We start from the raw sequence: 26458 nt of genomic DNA on the forward strand, positions 1-26458 counted from the left end.
CTAACTACTAACTACTAACTACTAACTACTAACTACTAACTACTAACTACTAACTACGAACTACTAACTACTAACTACTAACTACTAACTACTAACTACTAACTACTAACTACTAACTACTAACTACTAACTACTAACTACTAACTACAAACTACTAAATACTAACTACTAACTACTACCTACTAACTACTAACTACTAACTACTAACTACTAACTACTAACTACTAACTACTAACTACTAACTACTAACTACTAACTAATAACTATTAATTACTAACTACTAACTACTAACTACTAGCTACTAATTACTAACTACTAACTACTAACTACTAACTACTAACTACCAACTACTAACTACTAACTACTAACTATTAACTACCAACTACTAACTACTAACTACTAACTACTAACTTCTAGCTACTTATTACTAACTACTAACTGCTAGCTACTAATTACTAACTACTAACTACTAACTACTAACTACTAACTACTAACTACTATCTACTAACTACTTAATACTAACTACTAACTACTAACTACTAACTACTAATTACTAACTACTAACTACCAACTACTAACTACTAACTGCTAACTACTAACTACTAACTAATAACTACTAACTACTAACTACTAACTACTAACTACTAACTACTAACTACTAACTACTAACTACTAACTACTAACTACTAACTACTAACTACTAACTACTAACTACTAACTACTAACTACTAACTACTCTACTAACTACTAACTACTAACTACTAACTACTAACTACTAACTACTAACTACTAACTACTAACTACTAATTACTAACTACTAACTACTAACTACTAACAACTAACTACTAACTACTAACTACTAACTACTAACTACTAACTACTAACTACTAACTACTAACTACTAACTACTAACTACTAACTACTAACTACTAACTACTAACTACTAACTACTGGCTACTAACTACTAACTACTAACTTCTAACTACTAACTACTAACTACTAACTACTAACTACTAACTACTAACTACTAACTTCTAACTACTAACTACTAACTACTAACTACTAACTACTAACTACTAACTACTAACTAAAAACTACTAAATACTAACTACTAACTACCAACTACTAATTAATAACTGCTAACTACCAACTACTAAATACTAACTGCTAACTACTAACTACTAACTACTAACTACTAACTACTAACTACTAACTACTAACTACTAACTACTAACTACTAACTACTAACTACTAACTACTAACTACTAGCTACTAACTACTAACTACTAACTACTCTACTAACTACTAACTACTAACTACTAACTACTAACTACTAACTACTAACTACTAATTACTAACTACTAACTACTAACTACTAACTATTAACTACTAACTACTAACTACTAACTACTAACTACTAACTACTAACTACTAACTACTAACTACTAACTACTAACTACTAACTACTAACTACTAACTACTGGCTACTAACTAGTAACTACTAACTTCTAACTACTAACTACTAACTACTAACTACTAACTACTAACTACTAACTACTAACTTCTAACTACTAACTACTAACTACTAACTACTAACTACTAACTACTAACTAATAACTACTAAATACTAACTACTAACTACCAACTACTAATTAATAACTGCTAACTACCAACTACTAACTACTAACTGCTAACTACTAACTACTAACTACTAACTACTAACTACTAACTACTAACTACTAACTACTAACTACTAACTACTAACTACTAACTACTGACTACTAACTACTAACTACTAACTACTAACTACTAACTACTAACTACTAACTACTAACTACTAACTACTAACTACTAACTACTAACTACTAACTACTAACTACTAGCTACTAACTACTAACTACTAACTACTAACTACTAACTACTAACTACTAACTACTAACTACTAACTACTAACTACTAACTACTAACTACTAACTACTAACTACTAACTACTAACTACTAACTACTAACTACTAACTACTAACTACTAACTACTAACTACTAACTACTAACTACTAGCTACTAACTACTAACTACTAACTACTAACTACTAACTACTAACTACTAACTACTAACTACTAACTACTAACTACTAACTACTAACTACTAACTACTAACTACTAACTACTAACTACTAAATACTAACTACTAACTACTAACTACTAACTACTAACTACTAACTACTAACTACTAACTACTAACTACTAACTACTAACTACTAACTACTAACTACTAACTACTAACTACTAACTACTAACTACTAACTACTAACTACTAACTACTAACTACTAACTACTAACTACTAACTACCTACTACTAACTACTAACTACTAACTACTAACTACTAACTACTAACTACTAACTACTAACCACTAACTACTAACTACTAACTACTAACTACTAACTACTAACTACTAACTACTAGCTACTAACTACTAACTACTAGCTACTAATTACTAACTACTAACTACTGACTACTAACTACTAACTACTAACTACTAACTACTAACTACTAACTACTAACTACTAACTACTAACTACTAACTACTAACTACTTACTACTAACTACTAACTACTAACTACTAACTATTTACTACTAACTACTAACTACTAACTTCTAAATACTAACAACTAACTACCAACTACTAACCACTAACTGCTAACTACTAACTACTAACTACAAACTACTAACTACTAACTACTAACTACTAACTACTAACTACTAACTACTAACGACTAACTACTAACTAGTAGCTACTAACTACTAACTATACTATTAACTACTAACTACTAACTACTAACTACTAACTACTAACTACTAACTACTAACTACTAACTACTAACTACTAACTACTAACTACTAACTACTAACTACTTACTACAAACTACTAACTACTAACTACTAACTATTTACTACTAACTACTAACTACTAACTTCTAAATACTAACTACTAACTACCAACTACTAACCACTAACTGCTAACTACTAACTACTAACTACAAATTACTAACTACTAACTACTAACTACTAACTACTAACTACTAACTACTAACTACTAACTACTAACTACTAACTAGTAGCTACTAACTACTAACTATACTATTAACTACTAACTACTAACTACTAACTACTAACTACTAACTACTAACTACTAACTACTAACTACTAACTACTAACCACTAACTACTAACTACTAGCTACTAATTACTAACTACTAACTACTAACTACTGACTACTAACTACTAACTACTAACTACTAACTACTAACTACTAACTACTAACTACTTAATACTAACTACTAACTACTAACTATTAACTACTAACTACTAACTACTAACTACTAACTACTAACTACTAACTACTAACTACTAACTACTAACTACTAACTACTAACTACCAACTACTAACTACTAACTACTAACTACTAACTACTAACTACTAACTACTAACTACTAACTACTAACTACTAACTACTAACTACTAACTACTAACTACTAATTACTAACTACTAACTACTTACTACTAACTACTAACTACTAACTACTAACTACTAACTACTAACTACTAACTTCTAAATACTAACTACTAACTACCAACTGCTAACCACTAACTGCTAACTACTAACTACTAACTACAAACTACTAACTACTAACTACTAACTACTAACTACTAACTACTAACTACTAACTATTAACTACTAACTACTGACTACTAACTACTAACTACTAACTACTAACTACTAACTACTAACTACTTAATACTAACTACTAACTACTAACTACTAACTACTAACTACTAACTACTAACTACTAACTACTAACTAGTAGCTACTAACTACTAACTATACTATTAACTACTAACTACTAACTACTAACTACTAACTGCTAACTAATAACTACTAACTACTAACTACTAACTACTAACCACTAACTACTAACTACTAACTACTAACCACTAACTACTAACTACTAGCTACTAATTACAAACTACTAACTTCTAACTACTGACTACTAACTACTAACTACTAACTACTAACTACTAACTACTAACTACTTAATACTAACTACTAACTACTAACTACTAACTACTAAATACTAACTACTAACTACTAACTACTAACTACTAACTACTAACTACTAACTACTAACTACTAACTACTAACTACTAAATACTAACTACTAACTACTAACTACTAACTACTAACTACTAACTACTAACTACTAACTACTAACTACTAACTACTAACTACTTACTACTAACTACTAACTACTAACTACTAACTACTAACTACTAACTACTAACTACTGACTACTAACTACTAACTACTAACTTCTAATTACTAAATACTAACTACCAACTACTAACCACTAACTGCTAACTACTAACTACTAACTACAAACTACTAGCTACTAACTACTAACTACTAACTACTAACTACTAACTACTAACTACTAACTACTTACTACTAACTACTAACTACTAACTACTAACTAGTAACTACTAACTACTAACTACTAACTACTAACTTCTAATTACTAAATACTAACTACCAACTACTAACCACTAACTGCTAACTACTAACTACTAACTACAAACTACTAGCTACTAACTACTAACTACTAACTACTAACTACTAACTACTAACTACTAACTACTAACTACTAACTAGTAGCTACTAACTACTAACTATACTATTAACTACTAACTACTAACTACTAACTACTAACTACTAACTACTAACTACTAACTACTAACTACTAACTACTAACCACTAACTACTAACTACTAACTACTAACTACTAACCACTAACTACTAACTACTAGCTACTAATTACAAACTACTAACTACTAACTACTGACTACTAACTACTAACTACTAACTACTAACTACTAACTACTAACTACTAACTACTAACTACTTAATACTAACTACTAACTACTAACTACTAACTACTAACTACTAACTACTAACTACTAACTACTAACTACTAACTACTAACTACTAACTACTAACTACTAACTACTAACTACTAACTACTAACTACTAACTACTAACTACTAACTACTAACTACTAACTACTAACTACTAACTACTAACTACTAACTACTAACTACTAACTACTAACTACTAACTACTTACTACTAACTACTAACTACTAACTACTAACTACTAACTACTAACTACTAACTACTAACTACTAACTTCTAATTACTAAATACTAACTACCAACTACTAACCACTAACTGCTAACTACTAACTACTAACTACAAACTACTAGCTACTAACTACTAACTACTAACTACTAACTACTAACTATTAACTACTAACTAGTAGCTACTAACTACTAACTATACTATTAACTACTAACTACTAACTACTAACTACTAACTACTAACTACTAACTACTAACTACTAACTACTAACCACTAACTACTAACTACTAACTACTAAATACTAACTACTAACTACCAACTACTAACTACTAACTGCTAACTAATAACTACTAACTACTAACTACTAACTGCTAACTACTAACTACTAACTTCTAACTACTAACTAATGACTACTAACTACTAACTACTAACTACTAACTACTAACTACTAACTACTAACTACTAACTACTAACTACTAATTACTAACTACTAACTACTAACTACTAACTACTAACTACTAACTACTAACTATTAACTACTAACTACTAACTACTAACTACTAACTACTAACTACTAACTACTAACTACTAACTACTAACTACTAACTAATAACTACCAACTACTAACTACTAACTACTAACTACTAGCTACTAATTACTAACTACTAACTACTAACTACTAACTACTAACTACTAACTACTAACTACTAACTACTAACTACTGACTACTAACTTCTAACTACTAACTACTAACTACTAACTACTAACTACTAACTACTAACTACTAACTACTAACTACTAACTACTAACTACTAACTACTAACTACTAACTACTAACTACTATATACTAACTACTAACTACTAACTACTAACTACTAACTACTAACTACTAACTACTAACTACTAACTACTAACTACTAACTACTAACTACTAACTACTAACTACTAACTACTAACTACTAACTACTAACTACTAACTACTAACTACTAACTACTAACTACTAACTACTAACTACTAACTACTAACTACTAACTACTAACTACTAACTACTAACTACTTACTACTAACTACTAACTACTAACTACTAACTACTAAATACTAACTACTAACTACTAACTACTAACTACTAACTACTAACTACTAACTACTAACTACTAACTTCTAAATACTAACTACTAACTACCAACTACTAACCACTAACTGCTAACTACTAACTACTAACTACAAACTAATAACTACTAACTACTAACTACTAACTACTAACTACTAACTACTAACTACTAACTATTAACTACTAACTAGTAGCTACTAACTACTAACTATACTATTAACTACTAACTACTAACTACTAACTACTAACTACTAACTACTAACTACTAACCACTAACTACTAACTACTAACTACTAAATACTAACTACTAACTACCAACTACTAACTACTAACTGCTAACTAATAACTACTAACTACTAACTACTAACTGCTAACTACTAACTACTAACTTCTAACTACTAACTAATGACTACGAACTACTAAATACTAACTACTAACTACTAAATACTAACTACTAACTACCAACTACTAACTACTAACTGCTAACTAATAACTACTAACTACTAACTACTAACTGCTAACTACTAACTACTAACTTCTAACTACTAACTAATGACTACTAACTACTAACTACTAACTACTAACTACTAACTACTAACTACTAACTACTAACTACTAACTACTAATTACTAACTACTAACTACTAACTACTAACTACTAACTACTAACTACTAACTACTAACTACTAACTACTAACTACTAACTACTAACTACTAACTACTAACTACTAACTACTAACTACTAACTACTAACTACTAACTACTAACTAATAACTACCAACTACTAACTACTAACTACTAACTACTAGCTACTAATTACTAACTACTAACTACTAACTACTAACTACTAACTACTAACTACTAACTACTAACTACTGACTACTAACTTCTAACTACTAACTACTAACTACTAACTACTAACTACTAACTACTAACTACTAACTACTAACTACTAACTACTAACTACTAACTACTATATACTAACTACTAACTACTAACTACTAACTACTAACTACTAACTACTAACTACTAACTACTAACTACTAACTACTAACTACTAACTACTAACTACTAACTACTAACTACTAACTACTAACTACTAACTACTAACTACTAACTACTAACTACTAACTACTAACTACTAACTACTAACTACTAACTACTAACTACTAACTACTTACTACTAACTACTAACTACTAACTACTAACTACTAACTACTAAATACTAACTACTAACTACTAACTACTAACTACTAACTACTAACTACTAACTACTAACTACTAACTACTAACTACTAACTACTAACTACTAACTTCTAAATACTAACTACTAACTACCAACTACTAACCACTAACTGCTAACTACTAACTACTAACTACAAACTACTAACTACTAACTACTAACTACTAACTACTAACTACTAACTACTAACTATTAACTACTAACTAGTAGCTACTAACTACTAACTATACTATTAACTACTAACTACTAACTACTAACTACTAACTACTAACTACTAACTACTAACCACTAAATACTAACTACTAACTGCTAACTAATAACTACTAACTACTAACTACTAACTGCTAACTACTAACTACTAACTTCTAACTACTAACTAATGACTACTAACTACTAAATACTAACTACTAACTACTAATTACTAACTACTAACTACTAACTACTAACTACTAACTACTAACTACTAACTACTAACTGCTAACTACTAACTACTAACTACTAACTATTAACTACTAACTACTAACTACTAACTAATAACTACCAACTACTAACTACTAACTACTAACTACTAGCTACTAATTACTAACTACTAACTACTAACTACTAACTACTAACTACTAACTACTAACTACTAACTACTAACTACTAACTACTAACTACTAACTACTAACTACTAACTACTAACTACTAACTACTAACTACTAACAACTAACTACTATATACTAACTACTAACTACTAACTACTAACTACTAACTACTAACTACTAACTACTAACTACTAACTACTAACTACTAACTACTAACTACTAACTACTATCTACTAACTACTAACTACTAACTACTAACTACTAACTACTAACTACTAACTACTAACTACTAACTACTAACTACTAACTACTAACTACTAACTACTAACTACTAACTACTAACTACTAACTACTAACTACTAACTACTAACTACTAACTACTAACTACTAACTACTTACTACTAACTACTAACTACTAACTACTAACTACTAAATACTAACTACTAACTACTAACTACTAACTACTAACTACTAACTACTAACTACTAACTACTAACTACTAACTACTAACTACTAACTACTAACTACTAACTACTAACTACTAACTACTAACTACTAACTACTAACTACTAACTACTAACTACTAACTACTAACTACTAACTACTAACTATTAACTACTAACTAGTAGCTACTAACTACTAACTATACTATTAACTACTAACTACTAACTACTAACTACTAACTACTAACTGCTAACTACTAACCACTAACTACTAACTACTAACTACTAAATACTAACTACTAACTACCAACTACTAACTACTAACTGCTAACTAATAACTACTAACTACTAACTACTAACTACTAACTACTAACTACTAACTACTAACTAATGACTACTAACTACTAACTACTAACTACTAACTACTAACTACTAATTACTAACTACTAACTACTAACTACTAACTACTAACTACTAACTACTAACTACTAACTACTAACTACTAACTACTAACTACTAACTACTAACTACTAACTACTAACTACTAACTACTAACTACTAACTACTAACCACTAAATACTAACTACTAACTGCTATCTAATAACTACTAACTACTAACTACTAACTGCTAACTACTAACTACTAACTTCTAACTACTAACTAATGACTACTAACTACTAAATACTAACTACTAACTACTAATTACTAACTACTAACTACTAACTACTAACTACTAACTACTAACTACTAACTACTAACTACTAACTGCTAACTACTAACTACTAACTACTAACTATTAACTACTAACTACTAACTACTAACTAATAACTACCAACTACTAACTACTAACTACTAACTACTAGCTACTAATTACTAACTACTAACTACTAACTAATAACTACTAACTACTAACTACTAACTACTAACTACTAACTACTAACTACTAACTACTAACTACTAACTACTAACTACTAACTACTAACTACTAACAACTAACTACTATATACTAACTACTAACTACTAACTACTAACTACTAACTACTAACTACTAACTACTAACTACTAACTACTAACTACTAACTACTAACTACTAACTACTAACTACTAACTACTAACTACTAACTACTAACTACTAACTACTAACTACTAACTACTAACTACTAACTACTAACTACTAACTACTAACTACTAACTACTAACAACTAACTACTATATACTAACTACTAACTACTAACTACTAACTACTAACTACTAACTACTAACTACTAACTACTAACTACTAACTACTAACTACTAACTACTAACTACTAACTACTAACTACTAACTACTAACTACTAACTACTAACTACTAACTACTAACTACTAACTACTAACTACTAACTACTAACTACTAACTACTAACTACTAACTACTAACTACTAACTACTAACTACTAACTACTAACTACTAACTACTAACTACTAACTACTAACTACTAACTACTAACTACTAACTACTAACTACTAACTACTAACTACTAACTACTAACTACTAACTACTAACTACTAACTATTAACTACTAACTAGTAGCTACTAACTACTAACTATACTATTAACTACTAACTACTAACTACTAACTACTAACTACTAACTGCTAACTACTAACTACTAACTACTAACTACTAACTACTAACTACTAACTACTAACTACTAACTACTAACTACTAACTACTAACTACTAACTACTAACTACTAACTACTAACTACTAACTACTAACTACTAACTACTAACTACTAACTACTAACTACTAACTACTAACTACTAACTACTAACTACTAACTACTAACTACTAACTATTAACTACTAACTAGTAGCTACTAACTACTAACTATACTATTAACTACTAACTACTAACTACTAACTACTAACTACTAACTGCTAACTACTAACCACTAACTACTAACTACTAACTACTAAATACTAACTACTAACTACCAACTACTAACTACTAACTGCTAACTAATAACTACTAACTACTAACTACTAACTACTAACTACTAACTACTAACTACTAACTACTAACTAATGACTACTAACTACTAACTACTAACTACTAACTACTAACTACTAACTACTAACTACTAATTACTAACTACTAACTACTAACTACTAACTACTAACTACTAACTACTAACTACTAACTACTAACTACTAACTACTAACTACTAACTACTAACTACTAACTACTAACTACTAACTACTAACTACTAACTACTAACTACTAACTACTAACTGCTAACTACTAACTACTAACTACTAACTACTAACTACTAACTACTAACTAATAACTACCAACTACTAACTACTAACTACTAATTACTAGCTACTAATTACTAACTACTAACTACTAACTACTAACTACTAACTACTAACTACTAATTACTAACTACTAACTACTAACTACTAACTACTAACTACTAACTACTAACTACTAACTACTAACTACTAACTACTAACTACTAACTACTAACTACTAACTACTAACTACTAACTACTAACTACTAACTACTAACTACTAACTACTAACTACTAACTACTAACTACTAACTACTAACTACTAAATACTAACTACTAACTATTAACTACTAACTAATAACTACCAACTACTAACTACTAACTACTAACTACTAACTACTAACTACTAACTACTAACTACTAACTACTAACTACTAACTACTAACTATTAACTACTAACTAGTAGCTACTAACTACTAACTATACTATTAACTACTAACTACTAACTACTAACTACTAACTACTAACTACTAACTACTAACCACTAACTACTAACTACTAACTACTAAATACTAACTACTAACTACCAACTACTAACTACTAACTGCTAACTAATAACTTCTAACTACTAACTACTAACTACTAACTACTAACTACTAACTAATGACTACTAACTACTAACTACTAACTACTAACTACTAACTACTAACTACTAACTACTAACTACTAACTACTAACTACTAATTACTAACTACTAACTACTAACTACTAACTACTAACTACTAACTACTAACTACTAACTACTAACTACTAACTACTAACTACTAACTACTAACTACTAACTACTAACTACTAACTACTAACTACTCACTACTAACTAATAACTACCAACTACTAACTACTAACTACTAACTACTAGCTACTAATTACTAACTACTAACTACTAACTACTAACTACTAACTACTAACTACTAACTACTAACTACTAACTACTAACTACTAACTACTAACTACTAACTACTAACTACTAACTACTAACTACTAACTACTAACTACTAACTACTAACTACTAACTACTAACTACTATATACTAACTACTAACTACTAACTACTAACTACTAACTACTAACTACTAACTACTAACTACTAACTACTAACTACTAACTACTAACTACTAACTACTAACTACTAACTACTAACTACTAACTTCTAACTACTAACTACTAACTACTAACTACTAACTACTAACTACTAACTACTAACTACTAACTACTAACTACTAACTACTAACTACTTACTACTAACTACTAACTACTAACTACTAACTACTAACTACTAACTACTAACTACTAAATACTAACTACTAACTACTAACTACTAACTACTAACTACTAACTACTAACTACTAACTACTAACTACTAACTACTAACTACTAACTACTAACCACTAACTACTAACTACTAACTACTAAATACTAAATACTAACTACCAACTACTAACTACTAACTGCTAACTAATAACTACTAACTACTAACTACTAACTACTAACTACTAACTACTAACTTCTAACTACTAACTAATGACTACTAACTACTAACTACTAACTACTAACTACTCACTACTAACTACTAACTACTAACTACTAATTACTAACTACTAACTACTAACTACTAACTACTAACTACTAACTACTAACTACTAACTACTAACTACTATATACTAACTACTAACTACTAACTACTAACTACTAACTACTAACTACTAACTACTAACTACTAACTACTAACTACTAACTACTAACTACTAACTACTAACTACTAACTACTAACTACTAACTACTAACTACTAACTACTAACTACTAACTACTAACTACTAACTACTAACTACTAACTACTAACTACTAACTACTAACTACTAACTACTAACTACTAACTACTATATACTAACTACTAACTACTAACTACTAACTACTAACTACTAACTACTAACTACTAACTACTAACTACTAACTACAAACTACTAACTACTAACTACTAACTACTAACTACTAACTACTAACTACTAACTACTAACTACTAACTACTAACTACTAACTACTATATACTAACTACTAACTACTAACTACTAACTACTAACTACTAACTACTAACTACTAACTACTAACTACTAACTACTAACTACTAACTACTAACTACTAACTACTAACTACTAAATACTAACTACTAACTACTAACTACTAACTACTAACTACTAACTACTAACTACTAACTATTAACTACTAACTAGTAGCTACTAACTACTAACTATACTATTAACTACTAACTACTAACTACTAACTACTAACTACTAACTACTAACTACTAACTACTAACTACTAACTACTAACCACTAACTACTAACTACTAACTACTAAATACTAACTACTAACTACCAAACTACTAACTACTAACTGCTAACTAATAACTACTAACTTACTAACTACTAACTGCTAACTACTAACTACTAACTTCTAACTACTAACTACTGACTACTACTACTAACTACTAACTACTAACTACTCACTACTAACTACTAACTACTAACTACTAATTACTAACTACTAACTATAACTACTACTACTAACTACTAACTAGTAACTACTAACTACTATACTACTAACTACAACTACTAACTACTAACTACTAACAACTACTACTAACTACTAACTACTAACTACTAACTACTAACTACTAACTACTAACTACTAACTACTAACTACTAACTACTAACTACTAACTACTAACTACTAACTACTAACTACTAACTTACTAACTACTAACTACTAACTACTAACTACTAACTACTAACTACTAACTACTAACTACTAACTACTAACTAACTAACTACAAACTACTAACTACTATATACTAATACTAACTACTAACTACTAACTACTAACTACTAACTACTAACTACTAAATACTAACTACTAACTACTAACTACTAACTACTAACTACTAACTACTAACTACTAACTACTAACTTTTAACTACTAACTACTAACTACTGACTACTAACTACTAACTACTATATACTAACTACTAACTACTAACTACTAACTACTAACTACTAACTACTAACTACTAACTACTAACTACTAACTACTAACTACTAACTACTAACTACTAACTACTAACTACTAACTACTAACTACTAACTACTAACTACTAACTACTAACTACTAACTACTAACTACTAACTACTAACTACTAACTACTAACTACTAACTACTAACTACTTACTACTAACTACTAACTACTAACTACTAACTACTAACTACTAAATACTAACTACTAACTACTAACTACTAACTACTAACTACTAACTACTAACTACTAACTACTAACTACTAACTACTAACTACTAACTACTAACTACTAACTATTAACTACTAACTAGTAGCTACTAACTACTAACTATACTATTAACTACTAACTACTAACTACTAACTACTAACTACTAACTACTAACTACTAACTACTAACTACTAACTACTAACTACTAACTACTAACTACTAACTACTAACTACTAACCACTAACTACTAACTACTAACTACTAAATACTAACTACTAACTACCAACTACTAACTACTAACTGCTAACTAATAACTACTAACTACTAACTACTAGCTACTATCTACTAACTACTAACTACTAACTACTAATTACTAACTACTAACTACTAACTACTAACTACTAACTACTAACTACTAACTACTAACTACTAATTACTAACTACTAACTACTAACTACTAACTACTAACTACTAACTACTAACTACTAACTACTAACTACTAACTACTAACTACTAACTACTAACTACTAACTACTATTTACTAAATACTAACTACTAACTACTAACTACTAACTAATAACTACCAACTACTAACTACTAACTACTAACTACTAGCTACTAATTACTAACTACTAACTACTAACTACTAACTACTAACTACTAACTACTAACTACTAACTACTAATTACTAACTACTAACTACTAACTACTAACTACTAACTACTAACTACTAACTACTAACTACTAACTACTAACTACTAACTACTAACTACTAACTACTAACTACTAACTACTATCTACTAACTACTAACTACTAACTACTAACTACTAACTACTAACTACTATATACTAACTACTAACTACTAACTACTAACTACTAACTACTAACTACTAACTACTAACTACTAACTACTAACTACTAACTACTAACTACTAACTACTAACTACTAACTACTAACTACTAACTACTTACTACTAACTACTAACTACTAACTACTGACTACTAAATACTAACTACTAACTACTAACTACTAACTACTAACTACTAACTACTAACTACTAACTACTAACTACTAACTGCTAACTACTAACTACTAACTACTAACTACTAACTACTAACTACTAACTACTAACTACTAACTACTAACTACTAACTACTAACTACTAACTACTAACTACTAACTACTAACTATTAACTACTAACTAGTAGCTACTAACTACTAACTATACTATTAACTACTAACTACTAACTACTAACTACTAACTACTAACTACTAAACTACTAACTACTAACTACTAACTACTAACTACTAACTACTAACTACTAACTACTAACTACTAACTACTAACTACTAACTACTAACTACTAACTACTAACTACTAACTACTAACTACTAACCACTAACTACTAACTACTAACTACTAAATACTAACTACTAACTACCAACTACTAACTACTAACTGCTAACTAATAACTACTAACTACTAACTACTAGCTACTAACTACTAACTACTAACTACTAACTACTAATTACTAACTACTAACTACTAACTACTAACTACTAACTACTAACTACTAATTACTAACTACTAACTACTAACTACTAACTACTAACTACTAACTACTAACTACTAACTACTAACTGCTAAATACTAACTACTAACTACTAACTACTAACTACTAACTACTAACTACTAACTACTAACTACTAACTACTAACTACTAACTACTAACTACTAACTACTAACTACTAACTACTAACTATTAACTACTAACTAGTAGCTACTAACTACTAACTATACTATTAACTACTAACTACTAACTACTAACTACTAACTACTAACTACTAACTACTAACTACTAACTACTAATAACTAACTACTAACTACTAACTACTAACCACTAACTACTAACTACTAACTACTAAATACTAACTACTAACTACCAACTACTAACTACTAACTGCTAACTAATAACTACTAATTACTAACTACTAGCTACTAACTACTAACTACTAACTACTAACTACTAATTACTAACTACTAACTACTAACTACTAACTACTAACTACTAACTACTAACTACTAACTACTAACTACTAACTACTAACTACTAACTAATAACTACCAACTACTAACTACTAACTACTAACTACTAGCTACTAATTACTAACTACTAACTACTAACTACTAACTACTAACTACTAACTACTAACTACTAACTACTAACTACTAACTACTAATTACTAACTACTAACTACTAACTACTAACTACTAACTACTAACTACTAACTACTAACTACTAACTACTAACTACTAACTACTAACTACTAACTACTAACTACTAACTACTAACTACTAACTACTAACTACTAACTACTAACTACTAACTACTAACTACTAACTACTATATACTAACTACTAACTACTAACTACTAACTACTAACTACTAACTACTAACTACTAACTACTAACTACTAACTACTAACTACTAACTACTAACTACTAACTACTAACTACTAACTACTAACTACTTACTACTAACTACTAACTACTAACTACTGACTACTAAATACTAACTACTAACTACTAACTACTAACTACTAACTACTAACTACTAACTACTAACTACTAACTACTAACTGCTAACTACTAACTACTAACTACTAACTACTAACTACTAACTACTAACTACTAACTACTAACTACTAACTACTAACTACTAACTACTAACTACTAACTACTAACTACTAACTACTAACTACTAACTACTAACTACTAACTACTAACTACTAACTACTAACTATTAACTACTAACTAGTAGCTACTAACTACTAACTATACTATTAACTACTAACTACTAACTACTAACTACTAACTACTAACTACTAACTACTAACTACTAACTACTAACTACTAACTACTAACTACTAACCACTAACTACTAACTACTAACTACTAAATACTAACTACTAACTACCAACTACTAACTACTAACTGCTAACTAATAACTACTAACTACTAACTACTAGCTACTAACTACTAACTACTAACTACTAACTACTAATTACTAACTACTAACTACTAACTACTAACTACTAACTACTAACTACTAACTACTAACTACTAATTACTAACTACTAACTACTAACTACTAACTACTAACTACTAACTACTAACTACTAACTACTAACTACTAACTACTAACTACTAACTACTAACTACTAACTACTAACTACTAACTACTAACTAATAACTACCAACTACTAACTACTAACTACTAACTACTAGCTACTAATTACTAACTACTAACTACTAACTACTAACTACTAACTACTAACTACTAACTACTAACTACTAACTACTAACTACTAACTACTAATTACTAACTACTAACTACTAACTACTAACTACTAACTACTAACTACTAACTACTAAATACTAACTACTAACTACTAACTACTAACTACTAACTACTAACTACTAACTACTAACTACTAACTACTAACTACTAACTACTAACTACTAACTACTAACTACTATATACTAACTACTAACTACTAACTACTAACTACTAACTACTAACTACTAACTACTAACTACTAACTACTAACTACTAACTACTAACTACTAACTACTAACTACTAACTACTAACTACTAACTACTAACTACTAACTACTAACTACTAACTACTAACTACTAACTACTAACTACTTACTACTAACTACTAACTACTAACTACTGACTACTAAATACTAACTACTAACTACTAACTACTAACTACTAACTACTAACTACTAACTACTAACTACTAACTACTAACTGCTAACTACTAACTACTAACTACTAACTACTAACTACTAACTACTAACTACTAACTACTAACTATTAACTACTAACTAGTAGCTACTAACTACTAACTATACTATTAACTACTAACTACTAACTACTAACTACTAACTACTAACTACTAACTACTAACTACTAACTACTAACTACTAACTACTAACTACTAACTACTAACCACTAACTACTAACTACTAACTACTAAATACTAACTACTAACTACCAACTACTAACTACTAACTGCTAACTAATAACTACTAACTACTAACTACTAACTACTAACTACTAACTACTAACTACTAATTACTAACTACTAACTACTAACTACTAACTACTAACTACTAACTACTAACTACTAACTACTAACTACTAATTACTAACTACTAACTACTAACTACTAACTACTAACTACTAACTACTAACTACTAACTACTAACTACTAACTACTAACTACTAACTATTAACTACTAACTAGTAGCTACTAACTACTAACTATACTATTAACTACTAACTACTAACTACTAACTACTAACTACTAACTACTAACTACTAACTACTAACTACTAACTACTAACTACTAACTACTAACTACTAACTACTAACTACTAACCACTAACTACTAACTACTAACTACTAAATACTAACTACTAACTACCAACTACTAACTACTAACTGCTAACTAATAACTACTAACTACTAACTACTAACTACTAACTACTAACTACTAACTACTAATTACTAACTACTAACTACTAACTACTAACTACTAACTACTAACTACTAACTACTAACTACTAACTACTAACTACTAACTACTAACTACTAACTACTAACTACTAACTACTAACTACTAACTACTAACTACTAACTACTAACTACTAACTACTAACTACTAACTACTAACTACTAACTACTAACTACTAACTACTATATACTAACTACTAACTACTAACTACTAACTACTAACTACTAACTACTAACTACTAACTACTAACTACTAACTACTAACTACTAACTACTAACTACTAACTACTAACTACTAACTACTAACTACTAACTACTAACTACTAACTTTTGACTACTAACTACTAACTACTAACTACTAACTACTAACTACTATATACTAACTACTAACTACTAACTACTAACTACTAACTACTAACTACTAACTACTAACTACTAACTACTAACTACTAACTACTAACTACTAACTACTAACTACTAACTACTAACTACTAACTACTAACTACTAACTACTAACTACTAACTACTAACTACTAACTACTAACTACTAACTACTAACTACTAACTACTAACTACTAACTACTTACTACTAACTACTAACTACTAACTACTAAATACTAACTACTAACTACTAACTACTAACTACTAACTACTAACTACTAACTACTAACTACTAACTACTAACTACTAACTATTAACTACTAACTAGTAGCTACTAACTACTAACTATACTATTAACTACTAACTACTAACTACTAACTACTAACTACTAACTACTAACTACTAACTACTAACTACTAACTACTAACCACTAACTACTAACTACTAACTACTAAATACTAACTACTAACTACCAACTACTAACTACTAACTGCTAACTAATAACTACTAACTACTAACTACTAGCTACTAACTACTAACTACTAACTACTAACTACTAATTACTAACTACTAACTACTAACTACTAACTACTAACTACTAACTACTAACTACTAACTACTAACTACTAACTACTAACTACTAACTACTAACTACTAACTACTAACTACTAACTACTAACTACTAACTACTAACTACTAACTACTAACTACTAACTACTAACTACTAACTACTAACTACTAACTACTAACTACTAACTACTAACTACTAACTACTAACTACTAACTACTAACTACTAACTAATAACTACCAACTACTAACTACTAACTACTAACTACTAGCTACTAATTACTAAATACTAACTACTAACTACTAACTACTAACTACTAACTACTAACTACTAATTACTAACTACTAACTACTAACTACTAACTACTAACTACTAACTACTAACTACTAACTACTAACTACTAACTACTAACTACTAACTACTAACTACTAACTACTAACTACTAACTACTAACTACTAACTACTAACTACTAACTACTAACTACTAACTACTAACTACTAACTACTAACTACTAACTACTAACTACTATATACTAACTACTAACTACTAACTACTAACTACTAACTACTAACTACTAACTACTAACTACTAACTACTAACTACTAACTACTAACTACTAACTACTAACTACTAACTACTAACTACTAACTACTAACTACTAACTACTAACTACTAACTACTAACTTCTAACTACTTACTACTAACTACTAACTACTAACTACTGACTACTAAATACTAACTACTAACTACTAACTACTAACTACTAAATACTAACGACTAACTACTAACTACTAGCTACTAACTACTAACTACTAACTACTAACTACTAACTACTAACTACTAACTACTAACTACTAACTACTAACTACTAACTACTAACTACTAACTATTAACTACTAACTAGTAGTTACTAACTACTAACTATACTATTAACTACTAACTACTAACTACTAACTAGTAACCACTAACTACTAACTACTAACTACTAACTACTAACTACTAACTACTAACCACTAACTACTAACTACTAACTTCTAAATACTAACTACTAACTACCAACTACTAACTACTAACTGCTAACTAATAACTACTAACTACTAACTACTAACTACTAACTACTAACTACTAACTACTAATTACTAACTACTAACTACTAACTACTAACTACTAACTACTAACTACTAACTACTAACTACTAACTACTAATTACTAACTACTAACTACTAACTACTAACTACTAACTACTAACTACTAACTACTAACTACTAACTACTAACTACTAACTACTAACTACTAACTACTAACTACTAACTACTAACTACTAACTACTAACTACTAACTACTAACTACTAACTAATAACTACCAACTACTAACTACTAACTACTAACTACTAGCTACTAATTACTAACTACTAACTACTAACTACTAACTACTAACTACTAACTACTAATTACTAACTACTAACTACTAACTACTAACTACTAACTACTAACTACTAACTACTAACTACTAACTACTAACTACTAACTACTAACTACTAACTACTAACTACTAACTACTAACTACTAACTACTAACTACTAACTACTAACTACTAACTACTAACTACTAACTACTAACTACTAACTACTAACTACTAACTACTAACTACTAACTACTAACTACTAACTACTATATACTAACTACTAACTACTAACCACTAACTACTAACTACTAACTACTAACTACTAACTGCTAACTACTAACTACTAACTTCTAACTACTAACTACTAACTACTAACTACTAACTATTAACTACTAACTACTAACTACTAACTACTAACTACTAATTACTTACTACTAACTACTAACTACTAACTACTAACTACTAACTACTAACTACTAACTACTAAATACTAACTACTAACTACTAACTACTAACTACTAACTACTAACTACTAACTATTAACTACTAACTACTAACTATTAACTACTAACTAGTAGCTACTAACTACTAACTATACTATTAACTACTAACTACTAACTACTAACTACTAACTACTAACTACTAACTACTAACTACTAACTACTAACCACTAACTACTAACTACTAACTACTAAATACTAACTACTAACTACCAACTACTAACTACTAACTGCTAACTAATAACTACTAACTACTAACTACTAACTGCTAACTACTAACTACTAACTTCTAACTACTAACTAATGACTACTAACTACTAACTACTAACTACTAACTACTAACTACTAACTACTAACTACTAACTACTAACTACTAACTACTAATTACTAACTACTAACTACTAACTACTAACTACTAACTACTAACTACTAACTACTAACTACTAACTACTAACTACTAACTACTAACTACTAACTACTAACTACTAACTACTAACTACTAACTACTAACTACTAACTACTAACTACTAACTACTAACTAATAACTACCAACTACTAACTACTAACTACTAACTACTAACTACTAGCTACTAATTACTAACTACTAACTACTAACTACTAACTACTAACTACTAACTACTAACTACTAACTACTAACTACTAACTACTAACTACTAACTACTAACTACTAACTACTAACTACTAACTACTAACTACTAACTACTAACTACTAACTACTAACTACTAACTACTAACTACTAACTACTAACTACTAACTACTAACTACTGACTACTAACTGCTAACTACTAACTACTAACTACTAACTACTAACTACTAACTACTAACTACTAACTACTATATACTAACTACTAACTACTAACTACTAACTACTAACTACTAACTACTAACTACTAACTACTAACTACTAACTACTAACTACTAACTACTAACTACTAACTACTAACTACTAACTACTAACTACTAACTACTAACTACTAACTACTAACTACTAACTACTAACTACTAACTACTAACTACTAACTACTAACTACTAACTACTTACTACTAACTACTAACTACTAACTACTAACTACTAACTACTAACTACTAACTACTAACTACTAAATACTAACCACTAACTACCAACTACTAACCACTAACTGCTAACTACTAACTACTAACTACTAACTACTAACTACTAACTACTAACTACTAACTACTAACTACTAACTACTAACTACTAACTACTAACTACTAACTACTAACTACTAACTACTAACTACTAACTACTAACTATTAACTACTAACTACTAACTACTTACTACTAACTACTAACCACTAACTACTAACTACTAACTACTAACTACTAACTACTAACTACTAAGTACTAACTACTAATTACTAACTATTAACTACTACCTAATAACTAATAACAACTAACAACTAATTACTAACTACTAACTACTAACTAGTAACTACCCAACTACTTACTACTAACTACTAACTACTAACCACTAACTACTAACTACTAACTACTAACTACTTACTACTAACTACTAACTACTAACTACTAACTACTAACTACTAACTACTAACTACTAACTACTAACTACTAAATACTAACTACTGACTACCAACTACTAACCACTAACTGCTAACTACTAACTACTAACTACTAAGTACTAACTACTAACTACTAACTACTAACTACTAACTACTAACTACTAACTACTAACTACTAACTACTAACTACTAACTACTAACTACTAACTACTAACTACTAACTACTAAGTACTAACTACTAATTACTAACTATTAACTACTACCTAATAACTAATAACAACTAACTACTAACTACTAACTACTAACTACTAACTACTAACTACTAACTACTAACTACTAACTACTAACTATTAACTACTAACTACTAACTACTAACTACTAACTACTAACTACTAACTACTAACTACTAACTACTAACTACTAACTACTAACTACTAACTACTAACTACTAACTACTAACTACTAACTACTAAGTACTAACTACTAATTACTAACTATTAACTACTACCTAATAACTAATAACAACTAACTACTAACTACTAACTACTAACTACTAACTACTAACTACTAACTACTAACTACTAACTACTAACTACTAACTATTAACTACTAACTACTAACTACTTACTACTAACTACTAACTACTAACTACTAACTACTAACTACTAACTACTAACTGCTAACTACTAACTACTAACTACTAACTACTAACTACTAACTACTAACTACTAACTACTATATACTAACTACTAACTACTAACTACTAACTACTAACTACTAACTACTAACTACTAACTACTAACTACTAATCTACTAACTACTAACTACTAACTACTAACTACTAACTACTAACTACTAACTACTAACTACTAACTACTAACTACTAACTACTAACTACTAACTACTAACTACTAACTACTAACTACTAACTACTAACTACTAACTACTAACTACTTACTACTAACTACTAACTACTAACTACTAACTACTAACTACTAACTACTAACTACTAACTACTAAATACTAACCACTAACTACCAACTACTAACCACTAACTGCTAACTATTAACTATTAACTACTAACTACTAACTACTAACTACTAACTACTAACTACTAACTACTAACTACTAACTACTAACTACTAACTACTAACTACTAACTACTAACTACTAACTACTAACTACTAACTACTAACTACTAACTACTAACTATTAACTACTAACTACTAACTACTTACTACTAACTACTAACCACTAACTACTAACTACTAACTACTAACTACTAACTACTAACTACTAAGTACTAACTACTAATTACTAACTATTAACTACTACCTAATAACTAATAACAACTAAAAACTAATTACTAACTACTAACTACTAACTAGTAACTACCCAACTACTTACTACTAACTACTAACTACTAACCACTAACTACTAACTACTAACTACTAACTACTAACTACTAACTACTAACTACTAACTACTAACTACTAACTACTAAATACTAACTACTGACTACCAACTACTAACCACTAACTGCTAACTACTAACTACTAACTACTAACTACTAACTACTAACTACTAACTACTAACTACTAACTACTAACTACTAACTACTAACTACTAACTACTAACTATTAACTACTAACTACTAACTACTAACTACTAACTACTAACTACTAACTACTAACTACTAACTATTAACTACTAACTACTAACTACTTACTACTAACTACTAACCACTAACTACTAACTACTAACTACTAACTACTAACTACTAAGTACTAACTACTAATTACTAACTATTAACTACTACCTAATAACTAATAACAACTAACTACTAACTACTAACTATTAACTACTAACTACTAACTACTAACTACTAACTACTAACTACTAACTACTAACTACTAACTACTAACTACTAACTACTAACTACTATATACTAACTACTAACTACTAACTACTAACTACTAACTACTAACTACTAACTACTAACTACTAACTACTAACTACTAACTACTAACTACTAACTACTAACTACTAACTACTAACTACTAACTACTAACTACTAACTACTAACTACTAACTACTAACTACTAACTACTAACTACTAACTACTAACTACTAACTACTAACTACTAACTACTTACTACTAACTACTAACTACTAACTACTAACTACTAACTACTAACTACTAACTACTAACTACTAAATACTAACCACTAACTACCAACTACTAACCACTAACTGCTAACTATTAACTACTAACTACTAACTACTAACTACTAACTACTAACTACTAACTACTAACTACTAACTACTAACTACTAACTACTAACTACTAACTACTAACTACTAACTACTAACTACTAACTACTAACTACTAACTACTAACTATTAACTACTAACTACTAACTACTTACTACTAACTACTAACCACTAACTACTAACTACTAACTACTAACTACTAACTACTAACTACTAAGTACTAACTACTAATTACTAACTATTAACTACTACCTAATAACTAATAACAACTAACAACTAATTACTAACTACTAACTACTAACTAGTAACTACCCAACTACTTACTACTAACTACTAACTACTAACCACTAACTACTAACTACTAACTACTAACTACTAACTACTAACTACTAACTACTAACTACTAACTACTAAATACTAACTACTGACTACCAACTACTAACCACTAACTGCTAACTACTAACTACTAACTACTAACTACTAACTACTAACTACTAACTACTAACTACTAACTACTAACTACTAACTACTACTAACTACTAACTACTAACTATTAACTACTAACTACTAACTACTAACTACTAACTACTAACTACTAACTACTAACTACTAACTATTAACTACTAACTACTAACTACTTACTACTAACTACTAACCACTAACTACTAACTACTAACTACTAACTACTAACTACTAAGTACTAACTACTAATTACTAACTATTAACTACTACCTAATAACTAATAACAACTAACTACTAACTACTAACTATTAACTACTAACTACTAACTACTAACTACTAACTACTAACTACTAACTACTAACTACTAACTACTAACTACTAACTACTAACTACTAACTACTAACTACTAACTATTAACTACTAACTACTAACTACTTACTACTAACTACTAACCACTAACTACTAACTACTAACTACTAACTACTAACTACTAACTACTAACTGCTAACTACTAACTATT

Source organism: Convolutriloba macropyga, chromosome 15 (assembly GCF_964194025.1).
Source record: "Convolutriloba macropyga chromosome 15, txConMacr16.3, whole genome shotgun sequence".
Classification (NCBI taxonomy): Eukaryota; Metazoa; Xenacoelomorpha; order Acoela; family Convolutidae; genus Convolutriloba; species Convolutriloba macropyga.